This window comes from Athalia rosae, chromosome 3, assembly GCF_917208135.1.
Source record: "Athalia rosae chromosome 3, iyAthRosa1.1, whole genome shotgun sequence".
Classification (NCBI taxonomy): Eukaryota; Metazoa; Arthropoda; class Insecta; order Hymenoptera; family Athaliidae; genus Athalia; species Athalia rosae.
In genome coordinates this window covers 21256884-21270519 of record NC_064028.1, presented here as the reverse complement: position 1 = coordinate 21270519, position 13636 = coordinate 21256884, and positions in this window count along the sequence as shown.

Here is a 13636-nt window from a genome sequence, read left to right as displayed (position 1 = left end):
TTTCAGCTTTCTGGGGTCAAAAATAAAAAATTGATTTTATAGTCTCTATTATTGTAATTTGAGCTCAGGAATTCGAATCTGGAAGAAAAATTGATCTATCTGCAAAAATGACCGATTTATCCCCATTTTTTCGCATTTTTTGGCATAAATTTGAGGATATCTCGAAGGGAAAAAATCGTAGCTCAATTTGGACAACGGACTCGTGTTCCTGAGGTCAAAATACATAAGAAAAGTGCCATACGATCAATTTTAAAAAATAAAAATTTTTGGCCAAAATTTGAAAAAATCGTAAGGGGTACCCCTTGGAAAAATCTCAAATTTTGGCCAAAAATTTTTATTTTTAAAAATCGATCGTATGGCACTTTTCTTATGTATTTCGACCTCAGGAATACGAATCCGTTGAGTAAATTGAGCTACGAATTTTTCCCTTCGAGATATCTCAATATTTCTGCTCCAAAAATGGGAAAATTGGCGATAACTCAATCAATTTTATAGATAGATCAATTTGACTTCCAGATTCGGATTCCTGAGATCAAAATACATCAGAATAGCATATAAAATAAAATATTTTTTTTTGAGCCAAAATCGGCAAAATTTTTGATTTTTCAAAATTGATCGTATGGCACTTTTCTTGTGTAATTTGACCGGAGGAACACGAATCCGTTGTCCAAATTGATCTACGAATTTCGCTTTTTGAGATATCTTTGATGTTTCACTTTTTGGATCAATAAATTGACGACAACTCGATCAATTTTATAAGGCTAGTCCCATTTCATGTGGCGTTCCGAGTTTCGATTGGTCATCAACTTTTTAGAACAGGATAATTAGTCGTTAATTAATCCTTTCGTTGATGAACATCTTCAATAATGGGTTCGCGGCTACTTCAATGTGCTACAGCGGAATAGTAATTCTTTTTTGTTCTTCTTGTCCTAATATGCGTCTTCTCGCAAATATGCGTCCTATTACACATGTGCATCGATTGTGGAAAATAACCATATGGCGAATTATGAGAATTGTTGGTATCAATTCTGCGGTTAATTGATTTCAAGGCGCTATAAATTTATACGAAATTCTCCATAAAACCATTGCAAACAAACAATTATTATCTACGTACGTGTATCGTATCTATTTTTTGTCGCATGTATGTACATCCATCGGTATCAAAAGTTTCAAAAAGTCCAAAATTTTACACAAATATGCTCGGCGGTACTGAGGAAACAAGTTGAGAGGGGGAAATTTTTTTTTTTCCGGTCATGTACATACGTTCCACGTGGACGGATTTCATATTATAAAGTTTCTTGATCCTATATAAGATTTGTATCTTTCCGTCGTCAGTCTCGGAAACTTTTGTGGATCTAGTTCTCATGTGTATATCAAAGTATACGTATGTATTCCGTATGTACATAGTCTGTATACATCCTTTCTATCTATTCGTTTTTGTCAAAATTTGTTTGACTTTTTATGATTACTATTTTTTCTTTTTCTTTTTTTGTGAAACTTTCATGTTATTTTCCATCATCACCCGTTGCGTATAACACGAGGTATAATACATGCATTATTTACACATATCAATAATTTATTCGAGTATTTTTTCTTAGACGTGAAACGTTTCGACAAGATGCGACCATGTACACGCTATATTTATATAGATGACACGCAATAAATTATTAAAGATGAATATGTATGTACATCACATACAAATTATCGGTTATTTATTAAAAAATCTTCACGTATATAGCCTTGCGGATTTTTTATATACATATATATATATATATATATTTTTTTTATTTCAAGATAATTTATCGCAAGGATGATGAATTTATTTAATCCCGATGATAATTTTTCTGTAATTTTACACTAAATCAATTTCGTAAGTCTTACCGAAATTCTGTCGATAAAACAACTCGAAGAAAAATGGAGCATCTTTTTTATCTGATCCATTTGCCAATAACCGTCGAAATGTATGGCTGTAATATAATAATCACACTTATCTTGACACGAGTTGTAATTAGTAGGACTCCCAGTGTGTCATTACATTCGACACCCTCGTGCACACGGAAATTGATGGGCGATAAGAAAAGAAAAGAAAAAAAAAAATAGGTTGTTAATTTCTATTATCATCATTCATTTATTACAATACAGTTCGGTACAAGCGATCGATATTTGAAATATTTTACGGTCACTGATCCGTCAGGGTCAATTAATACATATCCGTGGGTATGTAATACATACGTGTACATACGTATAAATGTATATCGTGGTAACAATTGTATTGTACACGCGGTATGAACGATATTTCGAGTAATTATAAGAAGGACAATGAGACAGTGATGGAAAATGATAAATAATATGTACAATGAAATGGCTGGACCGTTGCATCGTCTATTTGTAACAGATTAGTTTCGAAAAAAAAAATATAGAATAGAATAAGAAAAGAACTATCGTCGTGTATTCGTATAGGTAAAGTGGCCCGACGAAGGCGACCTTGTAGGTTATGACCTTGATTATGGGTTAACCGGTTAACCAAAACGAATTGATTCACATCTCCGCACGAGGCTAGCTATATACATTCATATACTTACTTTCACAGATCATAAGGACTTCCGGAAGTTTCAAATCATTCTTCCGTTTCATTGAAAAGAGAGGGGGATGAAAAAAGAATTCAATTTACAATACATCCATCTGTGTAATTAAAAATATATACTCGTGTATGCATACCTTATTTTTTATCTACTTTGCGTTTATGATTTCTATACCTAAGCACATGAGGCAGTATACTAGTAATAATAACGATAGTAATTATAATAATTGTTATCGCTAAAATAATATTAATAATGATCAGATTTTTTTCCTCCTATATCAATGCAGTGTCTCTGCAGATAAATGGAAAGTTTGCAACGATTATAATTACCGCGAATAATCGCAGCAGCTGCGTTGCGTGTTGCGGATGACACCGTTGCACAGTAGAAATGTGCATTTGTAGTCGAAAGAATATTTGTTTCGTTTCATTTGGGATTTTTTTTTCCATTTTTTAACTGCAGATAACATAATATATGTACGCTCGTTTATTATATTTACATATGAATTATATACGGTGTAAAATTTATCAAAAGTCAAAAAAGGAAGAAACCCATTTTGGCGGATTATATACGCGGCTGTTTAATGGTTCTTAAACTTCGCGATATATATATATATATATATATATATATGTAAAGTATAAATTATGCTGTTATATACCTATATGCATGATATGATAACTGGTAAAAACCGGTAATCGGCCCGCGCGGAGACCGACGTAGCAAAAAAGAGGTGAGGAGAAGAGAGAGAGCAGAAATCGTTGGTTGCAGGTTACGACGGTATGCGCGTGTACATGCATGTCATACGTATACGTGTGTATACATATGTATACATTATATAGGTACGATACGCCGGCATCGATTGATTTTCACGATTTAAGCCTATATCACATGTATGGTATATACCATAGTGACATGGCACCGCCTATCTGTTCGCGCGATCCAGTTTTATCCGGTTAACCGGTTCACTGTGTATATATTATCATTATGTACCCATGCATATGATATTATATTGTACAGCCGTGGTCATTATTTTAGGCTCTCGCACGCGAGCTGCATAATATAGCGTCGATGGGTATGGTCGTATGGTCGAAGAGGCAAAAAATCAAGTGAAGCTCAAAATTCTATAGGTATATACGTTACGAATTGAAAATGTTTATTTGAGAATTAAATATACAGGGTATGAGGAGCGAGTGGGTGAAAATGAAGGGATGTTTTTTAGCTTGAAAATTAAACGCGACGTCAACGTTACCGGCGAACGCGGATACGATGATGTTCCTTTAATACCGACTAAAACTCCGCTCGGGATTCTCGACGATCTATTGCCCATGGGCAGAGTTTTGACGAACGCGAAGTGGCGACTCGGAGGACTCTCTTCTGAAACTATCAATACGAATACCTCAGTGATAATATGCAATTTGGATTTTTCATACTTTCACTTCGGTATTATGGTACGGTTGTGGGTGAAATAGCGATGCTACTCACTTAGCTCGTGGTACATGAAAAATTGATGAAACCGATCGGTAAAAATTCCCGCCAAATCTTCGATGCGTTAATTGCAAGTTTACTTGTAATAATTTTTTATCGATACGAATACTTTCTTTTCTTAATTCGCGATGGAAAATTTCATGTGATCATTTTTTTCCCCCGTTCATTTATATGCACAAATGTTAATGAATCGAAAAATTAGCACATGTATGTACACTTGCAATTAGATCACGAAACGCGAACTATACGTCGATCGTTATTTATAATTTTATATTTATATACGGACAGATAATATATATGTATACACATGCGCATGATATACTCTCGGTCTGCGTTTAAACAGATTTGATATTGATATGGCGAAATATTCATGACACACATCTGTAAATCGATCGATCATGTGATTTGATCGTGATAACTAGGTATACGTATATTCTCATCGTCGACGTAGCCTCATGTGCATTATATTGTGCGGGTGTACATGTATAATCAAATTCTGACAATGAGACCGCCCGTAATTGCAAAAAATTAAATAAATAATAATTACATGTTTTACAGTACATATACATTTCGCGACGATTTATCTCCGCGGTTACGTTATGTAAGAATTGACTAGGTATATAATACCTTCTATGTATAATCTATCGGCGGGATGATGTTACACACTATTTATTTGTGTCGGCTTAAAAAAAAAAACGTGCACTGTTTCATAAATATTGTACGTATAAATAACAAGATATAAATGAGATGGATTTGTTTCATGTATTATCATTTATACGCGCATATATATGTACACGTATTTATATTGCGGTGGAGATGCGGGTCGTTGAGGACCCTACATACACGTATATAGATGCGTGGATACATAGATATAACATAACAGATTTGACAGCAGTTGTACGTTTTATATTAGCCTCAATTGACCTCTTCTTTATACATGGCACCGGTGGAAACGTTTCAATTTAAAGAAACCGCCAATTATTTGACTCCTTGGTTGACCAAGGGTTTATATTTATAAATATCGCAGTTTGATTTTATTGACGCGCCATTTCGATCAATTTTTTTTCTTTTTTTTTAATTTTTTTCATTCCACTTGTTCCACTAGTGAAAGTCCATTTTTTTTACGAGGAACGTCTACTGTACCTCTATACATACATTTTCAATTGCGCCGATATTATTTATATACCCGAATAGTATTAGTAAGTATATATTTAATTATATACTTAATTTTTCTCTTTTCCTATATTTTAAATAATTTTATTCGATTTCGTTTTTCCGGCTTGTCGTTTTTACGCGCATGAATCAATGACGCGCGATGAATGAAATCGGTTTGGGTAATTCACAGAGGATGGAATTTATCGTATACGATACATACATACATATATATTTCTATGTAATTTACGAGGGCTGGTCAAGAGAGGAAATAATACATACATACATACGCACTCGTGTGCGACTACATAGGTACGTATATTTAGTAAGATTACAGAGTAAATAATACGTCAGAATTACGCGGGTACTGACGCACGGAAATGAGTTCATCTTGACCTCCACAAGCTTTTTTAAATTTTTATAGTATCTTATGTGTAACATTATTACACACTTATCCGTGAGATTACTGTAAGGATATCCCAAAGATTACGTTGCGATTAACGTATATCTGTACGGAAATTATACGTATAGGTATCCAAGTTAATTATTTATCTGCATATATATATTATACATGATAGCATGAATTCCACTCGTCATCTCATAATTTTTTGAGCTTGCGGAAGCTGCAGCCCCGAATCATATTACCGCACGCTGTCATCATTGTTGTGGATATTCTCTTTGAGTTTTTTTGAATTTTTTTTTATTTCGTCTCTTGCGATCTTGACGTTTGTCGGGCGTCTGCAGGAGCTTTAGGAGAAATCGAGAGAAAGAGAGAAATAGCGAAAACGGCGCCGTTCAGGCTGGTGACGCCGTCGCCGACGTTGTTCTGACGTCATTTTATATATATACGTTGGAAAGGGATGATTCCGATATCCTGACGCCGTCGTCGACGTTCCCCGCCTGCATGGCGCTATCATATAGATTTTTCTGGGATTTTACGATCCTCCTTGTCAAGGACAAAAGCTCACAGCTGTAGGTCCAGAACTTGTACCGCGCGATTCTATATCTTCTGCGACCTGATTCTTCCCTCCTGTTTTTGATTAAAAATAAATCAAGTCAAATTAAATTCCAAAAAAAAAAAAAAATTCAAGCGGATTAAATTTCGTAGGAATTCGCGAATCGTGCCGCATTGGTATTGAAATAAATTCATATTCGCACTTATAGGGAACATGATATGGGGATATCGTAGCTTTGCGCTCTACAGTTATTTTACGTACGTTGGTATAGGTATGCGATGATCATCGCACGGCGTAATCATTTCCTCCTTAATGCGTCGGATGTATGTATGACAATATTACCGAATGTATAGCTTATTATTATCGCGATTATTATTATTTTTATTATCATTGTTGTTAGGCGGGAGAGGATCGGATTACCCATATTGCAGAGTGCGGCAAAAATATTTTTTTAATCAGATTCATTCCGGTATAGCAACAATCGCTGCGGATTGACATCGCGAATTTCAGTTTATGCGCATTACGACGCTGAAATTTGATATGAAAAAAATTGACACGGTATGATAAAATATTCCCCTTGCGATCGATCGATTTTCGCGAATCATAATCACGGTATTTTTTCAATGTCCTCGTGTTACGATAGGTGTGCGTTACGTCTAAGGTACACATCGTCTGAACGAATTATACATTAAGTATATAAATCGTACCAGGCGCGCCATTGATCAGTACCGTACCTATACTATACACGTGTTATACATTCGTAATAAAAGTACAGCCGCGTGTACTTGTTGGATCAATTTATTTTTTGACGTACTCGCATTTTACATTCAATGCGTATAGGTAATGTAACGACGTAGTACGGTATACAATTGTGCAGCGTGACGACGACGACGACGACGACGATATTCGGTCGTTGAAAATTTATAAGAATAATTTTTCAATTGAACAAATACATTATTAGACGATTAAGCTAGGATGTTGTTTGTCAACGATGATGATTGCGCAGAATATGGTGTAAAAAAAGAATTGCGAAGATCAACTGTACGAATGATCTTCGCGTTCTGTTTTCGAAAATATATTTATTAATAATATTAATTGTTATTAATATGATTATTATCAATCCGTTCTAATAAATTCTTCAATCAAGTATAATACGAGTTATCGAATAAAGTGCGATCAGATCGTAAAAAATAAGAGAAAACAAATACTTCAATTATAAATTGTTTTGTACAATGTGTATATACAGTTCGTGAATATGCACATATATCGTACAGCACGTAAAACGATTATTAATGATTTTAATTTAATAAAATGAAAGATGAAATAAAAGAAACATTATTATTGCAACATGTAATGACGTCTCTAAAATTAACGATGTATATATATCTGTGGTAATTTATATAACAATTTCTATTGTGCATATAATATACGTGCAAATTATTCAATTTAAAATATACACAATCATCTTGTTAATTCTCACGTATGATACACATATACGTGTGTATACTTCGCAATACAGCAGATTTTTTGAATAGCTTATATTAATATTAAGACCCTCATTTTGAGGATACGTAATTGACGAAAATGAAGCAACGCGTAATGTGCATTCATGCGTTCGTAAATTTTTTCGTTTAATTTTTTCAACTGACGATGAGGTACGTTGAAGAATTTTGGGAATTTTCTTGCGTAATACGGGGGATAAAATAAATGAAATAAATTTCAAGGTAAGACTCGTGGAACAAAAATGATGATAAAAATATTTCAACGATACCATAGGTGTGTAAGTTATCGTATCACGATGATGTGGGTATACCGTAATTTTCATACCTATCGCTCTTGTAATTCAGGTTATTATTACGCTTCGAATAGGCACATGCGATATAATTTACATTATCTGCACATATTTTACGGTCGAAACATGTAAAATAGATTTATTATCGTTTCTGTTATTTATCTACTTTGCCTAACAATAAATCTTCCGGTTGTAGTCTCGATATAACAAAAGAGCGAATTATTGCTCCGCAAAAAATTTACACCTTTTATAATAATTGCGTTACTACCTGCGCTTTACGTACAACGTACGTAATGCACATGATTAATATATCTATCTATTGTATGGGGCATGCCACGTCAACTTCGAACCTTACCATTTTTGTTTTGACCTGAAATTTGATTTTCAGAAATATCAAAATCTTGATGTTTCTTCTGTATCGTCGCACGTATGTAGACTTAATCTGCGACCGAATTCATCGAATTTATATCACATGTTTTTTAAAATGGCGCCCCATATCTCGATACGCATCTAGGTATGTCTAGCTATACCTATGTATTATTCGTGACGTAAACAACGAAAAACTTTCCCGTGGGCGAATGAGAATGGAAACTAGTTTTTAGCGTATTCGAATCATAAGCATCGATCCAAAGTTTCAAGGTTGAATTAAATTCCAACATTATCCGCTCGATCTGGAACTTTTGTCGAGGAAGGAGAAGAAGAAGAAGAAGGAAAAGGAAAAAAAGGACCAGAGCGTGGCGCTAGAACTAACAATAAGCTGGGGTTGAAAGAACGGAGAGGATCGAGGGGATGAAGAAAAAATGGAAGGAGAAGAAATGAACGAAGAGAGGATGTTGGTTGCGGTATTCGGTGTTCTTGGAGGGGAGCTGGAGATCTCGTGGTCGTGTCTACGAGAAAGGAGAAGAAGAAAAAAAAAACAAGGAGAATAAGAAGAACGAGAAGCGAGAAGTTCAGCCAGAAAGGGAGATCGTTGTTTGCCATTTTGGGGTAGGATGAGATCCTTCCTTACGTCACAATTCGTACCGACCAATCCCACAGCTTTGGAATGTAGTTCAGAGTCACAGACTCTCGGCGCCATTCGAAGGAGCAAACCATTTATTGGAATTCTATATTCTCACTACTGACGTATGCGTATAGGTATACCACCGTGACATTTTATCGCTGGTAATGTGGAAATTTCTTCACAGAAAATAGTGATGTACGTCAACTCCTTTAAATCGAAAAAAAAAAAAAAAAAAAACATACACACGTGTTGATTGACACGCGGAACCCTCTAATATTCATCCTAATGCCTAAGAAATTATTCGTATTTCTTCCAGTGGCCTGATTGTTGGTAAGATTTATCCAAGAGATGAAGGCGTTGAAAAAAATCATGAAAATATCTATGACTATTTTCTTAGCCAGTTGAAAAATTTAATTCGAAATTGTATCGTTGATAATTATTGAAAAACTGCAGATAACTGCAGGGGTGAGTTCGAAATTTCTACCGAGGAAAAAAATTAAACTCGAAACGGAATATAAAATTTATAATATAACAAAACATCGCGAGGCTAGTTCATGTTTAATTTACTTCGAACTGAAAGTTTTTTTTTTTTAACTTATTTTGGCTTCGTTTGAAAATTTTCAGCGGGTGGTACGAGGTAACGAGAAATGAGAGAACCCCGATACAACGGTTGAATGGAGCCCAACTCCGACTATGAATTTTCTTCATTCATTACTTCGGTTTCCACGGAATGAAAACTGAAACCGAAACCTCCTTTGTTGACCCATTCTCGTCGGACCGTAACGCGCCACCCTTGTATACCGAGGTATTCTCACCATTCGGAACGACACAAAACTTAACCTGCGCCACGACTTCTTCGACGAGCATAAAAGTGTCCTCAATGGCCATCGGAAAAGGGAGATACAAGAGAGAAAGAGGATGAGAGATCTGAATTGTTCTCGAATCTTCTACAGCACCCCACATGGGGACGACGCGTTTCGTTCTTGGGTGAGTCCTTGATGGAATTTTCGATATTTCGAGAACTTTTACAAACGAAATTGTTTCATCGATTTCTTCCAAAGGTGAAAACTTTATCTTTTCTTTTTCTTTCTTTTTCTTTCTTTTTTTGCTCATCCGCGTTAACCACCGCACGGGGGGGGGGGGGGGGGTGTGAAACGTGGCTTGTGCAATTTCGATCGGCGCGTACGATTGCAAGAGTTGAGATTTTCGTATCCTGCGGTATATCCACGTCGCATGATTAGTCAGTCGGTCGTATTTTACCGGACCTATCTTTGCAGCGATCGTTGAAGACAGAGGAGGATATTATTGCAGCGTAGCTGCCCTATAGTCTAGACTGCATGGAGAGAACAGTGTCGAGTACGTATAGTTGTGTATATATCTCCTCGGTCTTGTGTGATACTCGCGGCGGTCGTTGGTCGGTTGTGTATGCACACCGGAGTCGAAGAGCTACGAGCACGAGGGCCGGCTAATATCACGTGATGTTGTGTAATCAATATTTACAAACACAATCTTAGCCTAGAGATTGTTGCCGCCAATGCCCTCGTCTGCTGGGTGCTCCGGCATTGCGCGCGACTCGCTCACGCGATCGGATCGGTAGGGGAAGATAAAGCGAAAAAATTGTGTAAAAAGAAAAGAGAAGAAAAGAAAAAAAAAAAAAAAAAAAACGAGGACGGCTAAAACCGCGAATGGCCAACCGGCGGATTCGAAAGATTCGTCGCCGTTCGTTCGGTCCTATAAGTATATATATGTATATGTATATATACGAGCAACGGGCTAAAGACGAACGATCGAAGATCTCTAACCAGAGGCACATTATGGACGACGGCGAAAGCCAGTTGCGCGTAATTCTAAGAATGTCTTCCCCTTCGTACTCTTCAACCCACCTTTGCTTCTCTCTCTTTGCGCTGGTGGTAGCGGTGCTGGTGGTGGTGGCGGTGGTGGCGGTGCTTCAATACATCCGCCATTTTATACTTACCTATACTAATTCTCGAGACTTTGGACTTCTTTTTGTACATGGTACACGGATATATCACCGCGCGTTAGCAGTTTATCACCACCACCAAGCAACGTACCAAAAATCGCTAAACTTAGACCATCCACTAACGACGTCTATAATTAACTCGAACGATCTAGATAGTTACAATTATGAATATATACGTGAATAACGCACAGATAAACGATCCCCAACGTTCTTTTTTTACTCTTTTGCTTCCTGGTCTATAATCAATAGGTTCTATATATAGCGCAGCGGAAATCGTTTGACCTTATCTTTCATACGCGCCCATTAGAGCCCCTCGAAATTCAAATTCCTTTGACGAAAATTGAGACGCAACTTTTTTTTTTTTTTTATTTGTCATCCGATTCCATTCGATCGGTAAAATCTTAACTTCATCGCCGTAAAGGTACAGACCCCATATGATTATTCAAGTATCGAAGTTTTTCAAGTTTATTCAATTCTTACTTTTGTACTTTTGAGAATGACATTTTTTTTAGCTAAACTGGTTTATGGAACTAAGTCGTACGTTATACCTATGAGGTTGTATGTATACGAAATTCCAAGTAGACAAGTGTATTGAGAAGAGGAGGTGAAATCGTGACTCTTGAACCTTTTAATATGCATGAACGTTCGCGTCGGTTGAACATGAAGTGTGACGTTCCGTTGTACGAATTTAGTATACCTATAGAATGTTTTTTTTTTTGCATATATCGTATGACGTCATTCAGCGCATTACCGCTATATACATGCGTATGTATATCATATGTATTCGAAGAACGTAAAGTCGACGATAGGTATATTCGTATAAATCTACACATTTAGATGCTGCGAATACACCATAGCTATATGTACACAACCCGTACGTGAAAATATGCAAAAAGAAAAAGGAGGGAAAAGAAAAAAAAAGAATTAAAAAACGAATTCTTACAAGGAGAATTGAATTCGCCATTCCTCCAACGTTTGCTCGATGACGAGGTATATATATATATATATATATCTTTAAGATATCGATATAACCATCGTATGGCTTTTTTTTGTTTGATCTATCTCCAGAAGACGTGTATACGTATTGTCATTGCACATAAGCGATATCCCACGACCGGTATGAATCAGTCAATAAAATTTAATTGAAATACCCTTTAACCGTTACATGTATTTATATATATGTATAATAAACCGTGATCGCGAACCAAATGTTGTGCAGTGTATATGTATAGCACGCAGACGTTGTCGCATATACACGTACGGTGTGCACGACGTTGGCCTTATGTATTCGTATGAAATTTCTCAGGATGAAATCGAAGCGATTCGACGAACGTCATCGTCGTCGGTATTTTTACGGCTGCACAAATTTCATCGATTACAAAGAAAAATAACTTACGATATAATAACGATCGCGAATTACCGTCGAGTCATCCGGCGTCATATCGCGAGCGCCGATCGATCGATCATTTCATCGAATCTGAACAGATAACGTAACCCATACCTAAACACACGTTCACGCCTCTATAAATTTCCAACTAGGTACGTACGTACGTACATAATACAACTAAGTTTGAAAGCCACTGGCCGCGCGAAGCTTGTCATCGAGTTGCACAACTCAAGGGCGTCTGGGTAATTTGCCCGGGGAAACCGGGACTTCATGGTATCGCAGAAGACCGGTTGAAGTTCTCCATCGTCGTCGTGTGTGTGTAGGTGAGTATATACCCACGTACACACACCGCGTGTATTCTTACGCACTCGCGTGTACGTATGTGCGTACACGTATGTGTTCGTAGAATAACGCTTTCTGGTTGGATGTTCCGTCGGATCTGAGGGACCGATCACCGGCGTGCCCGTGCACACCGATATCAGACTATACCGTCGAGGGACAGAGGGACGCCAGGCGTGAATGAGTCGTGCACACGTGCTTCGGATAAAACGTGTCGCAAGCGTGTCTCGAGACTGGCGATATAACATACGTTATATATACACGTACGTACGTACGTACGTACATGCTTACATTTGCGCACATGTACGATATACGCACATTTGTACACCTATCGAGATGATATGCTTATGTGTCAATGATCTTTACGTATACATATGTATTCGGAATTGAAACGCTGTCGCGAAAAGGCAAAATCGAGCTGGGTATATGTACTCCGATGATCCGGTTTTTTTTGATTTTTTTTTTTTTTTTTTTCACCGTGAAAATTTTATTCACGGTTCTTCTACGCGTATATACATATACTTTTCAATCACGATTAGCTGTTTATGCGGTTGACGTTTACGAACAAACTATTTTACGAAAAAACTCATTCAAATATTTGCGGTATGTGTGCGTGTGTAGACACTAATTTCGTTGATCGATGAGGACGTGTAATTACACATCGTCTTATCGACTTTTGCTCGAATAATAATTACACCTAACGGTAATGATAATGGAAAAAAATCGGCGAAAAAGTCTCGATGAAAAATTGAATGAAATTTTCTGCGTTTAAATTACCTGGAATTCTTTTTTTTTTGCATTTTTAATTTCGCCTCATCCAATAGGGTCGATTGCAAAGTGTTCGCTAAAATTTATCACTCGATGGTATTTTTTGGCTTGTCTTCGCTGAATTGAGGATAGCATATATCATTTCTTCGCTGCGAATCAAAAGTAATGATGGGTGAAAATTGAAAAGAAATAAA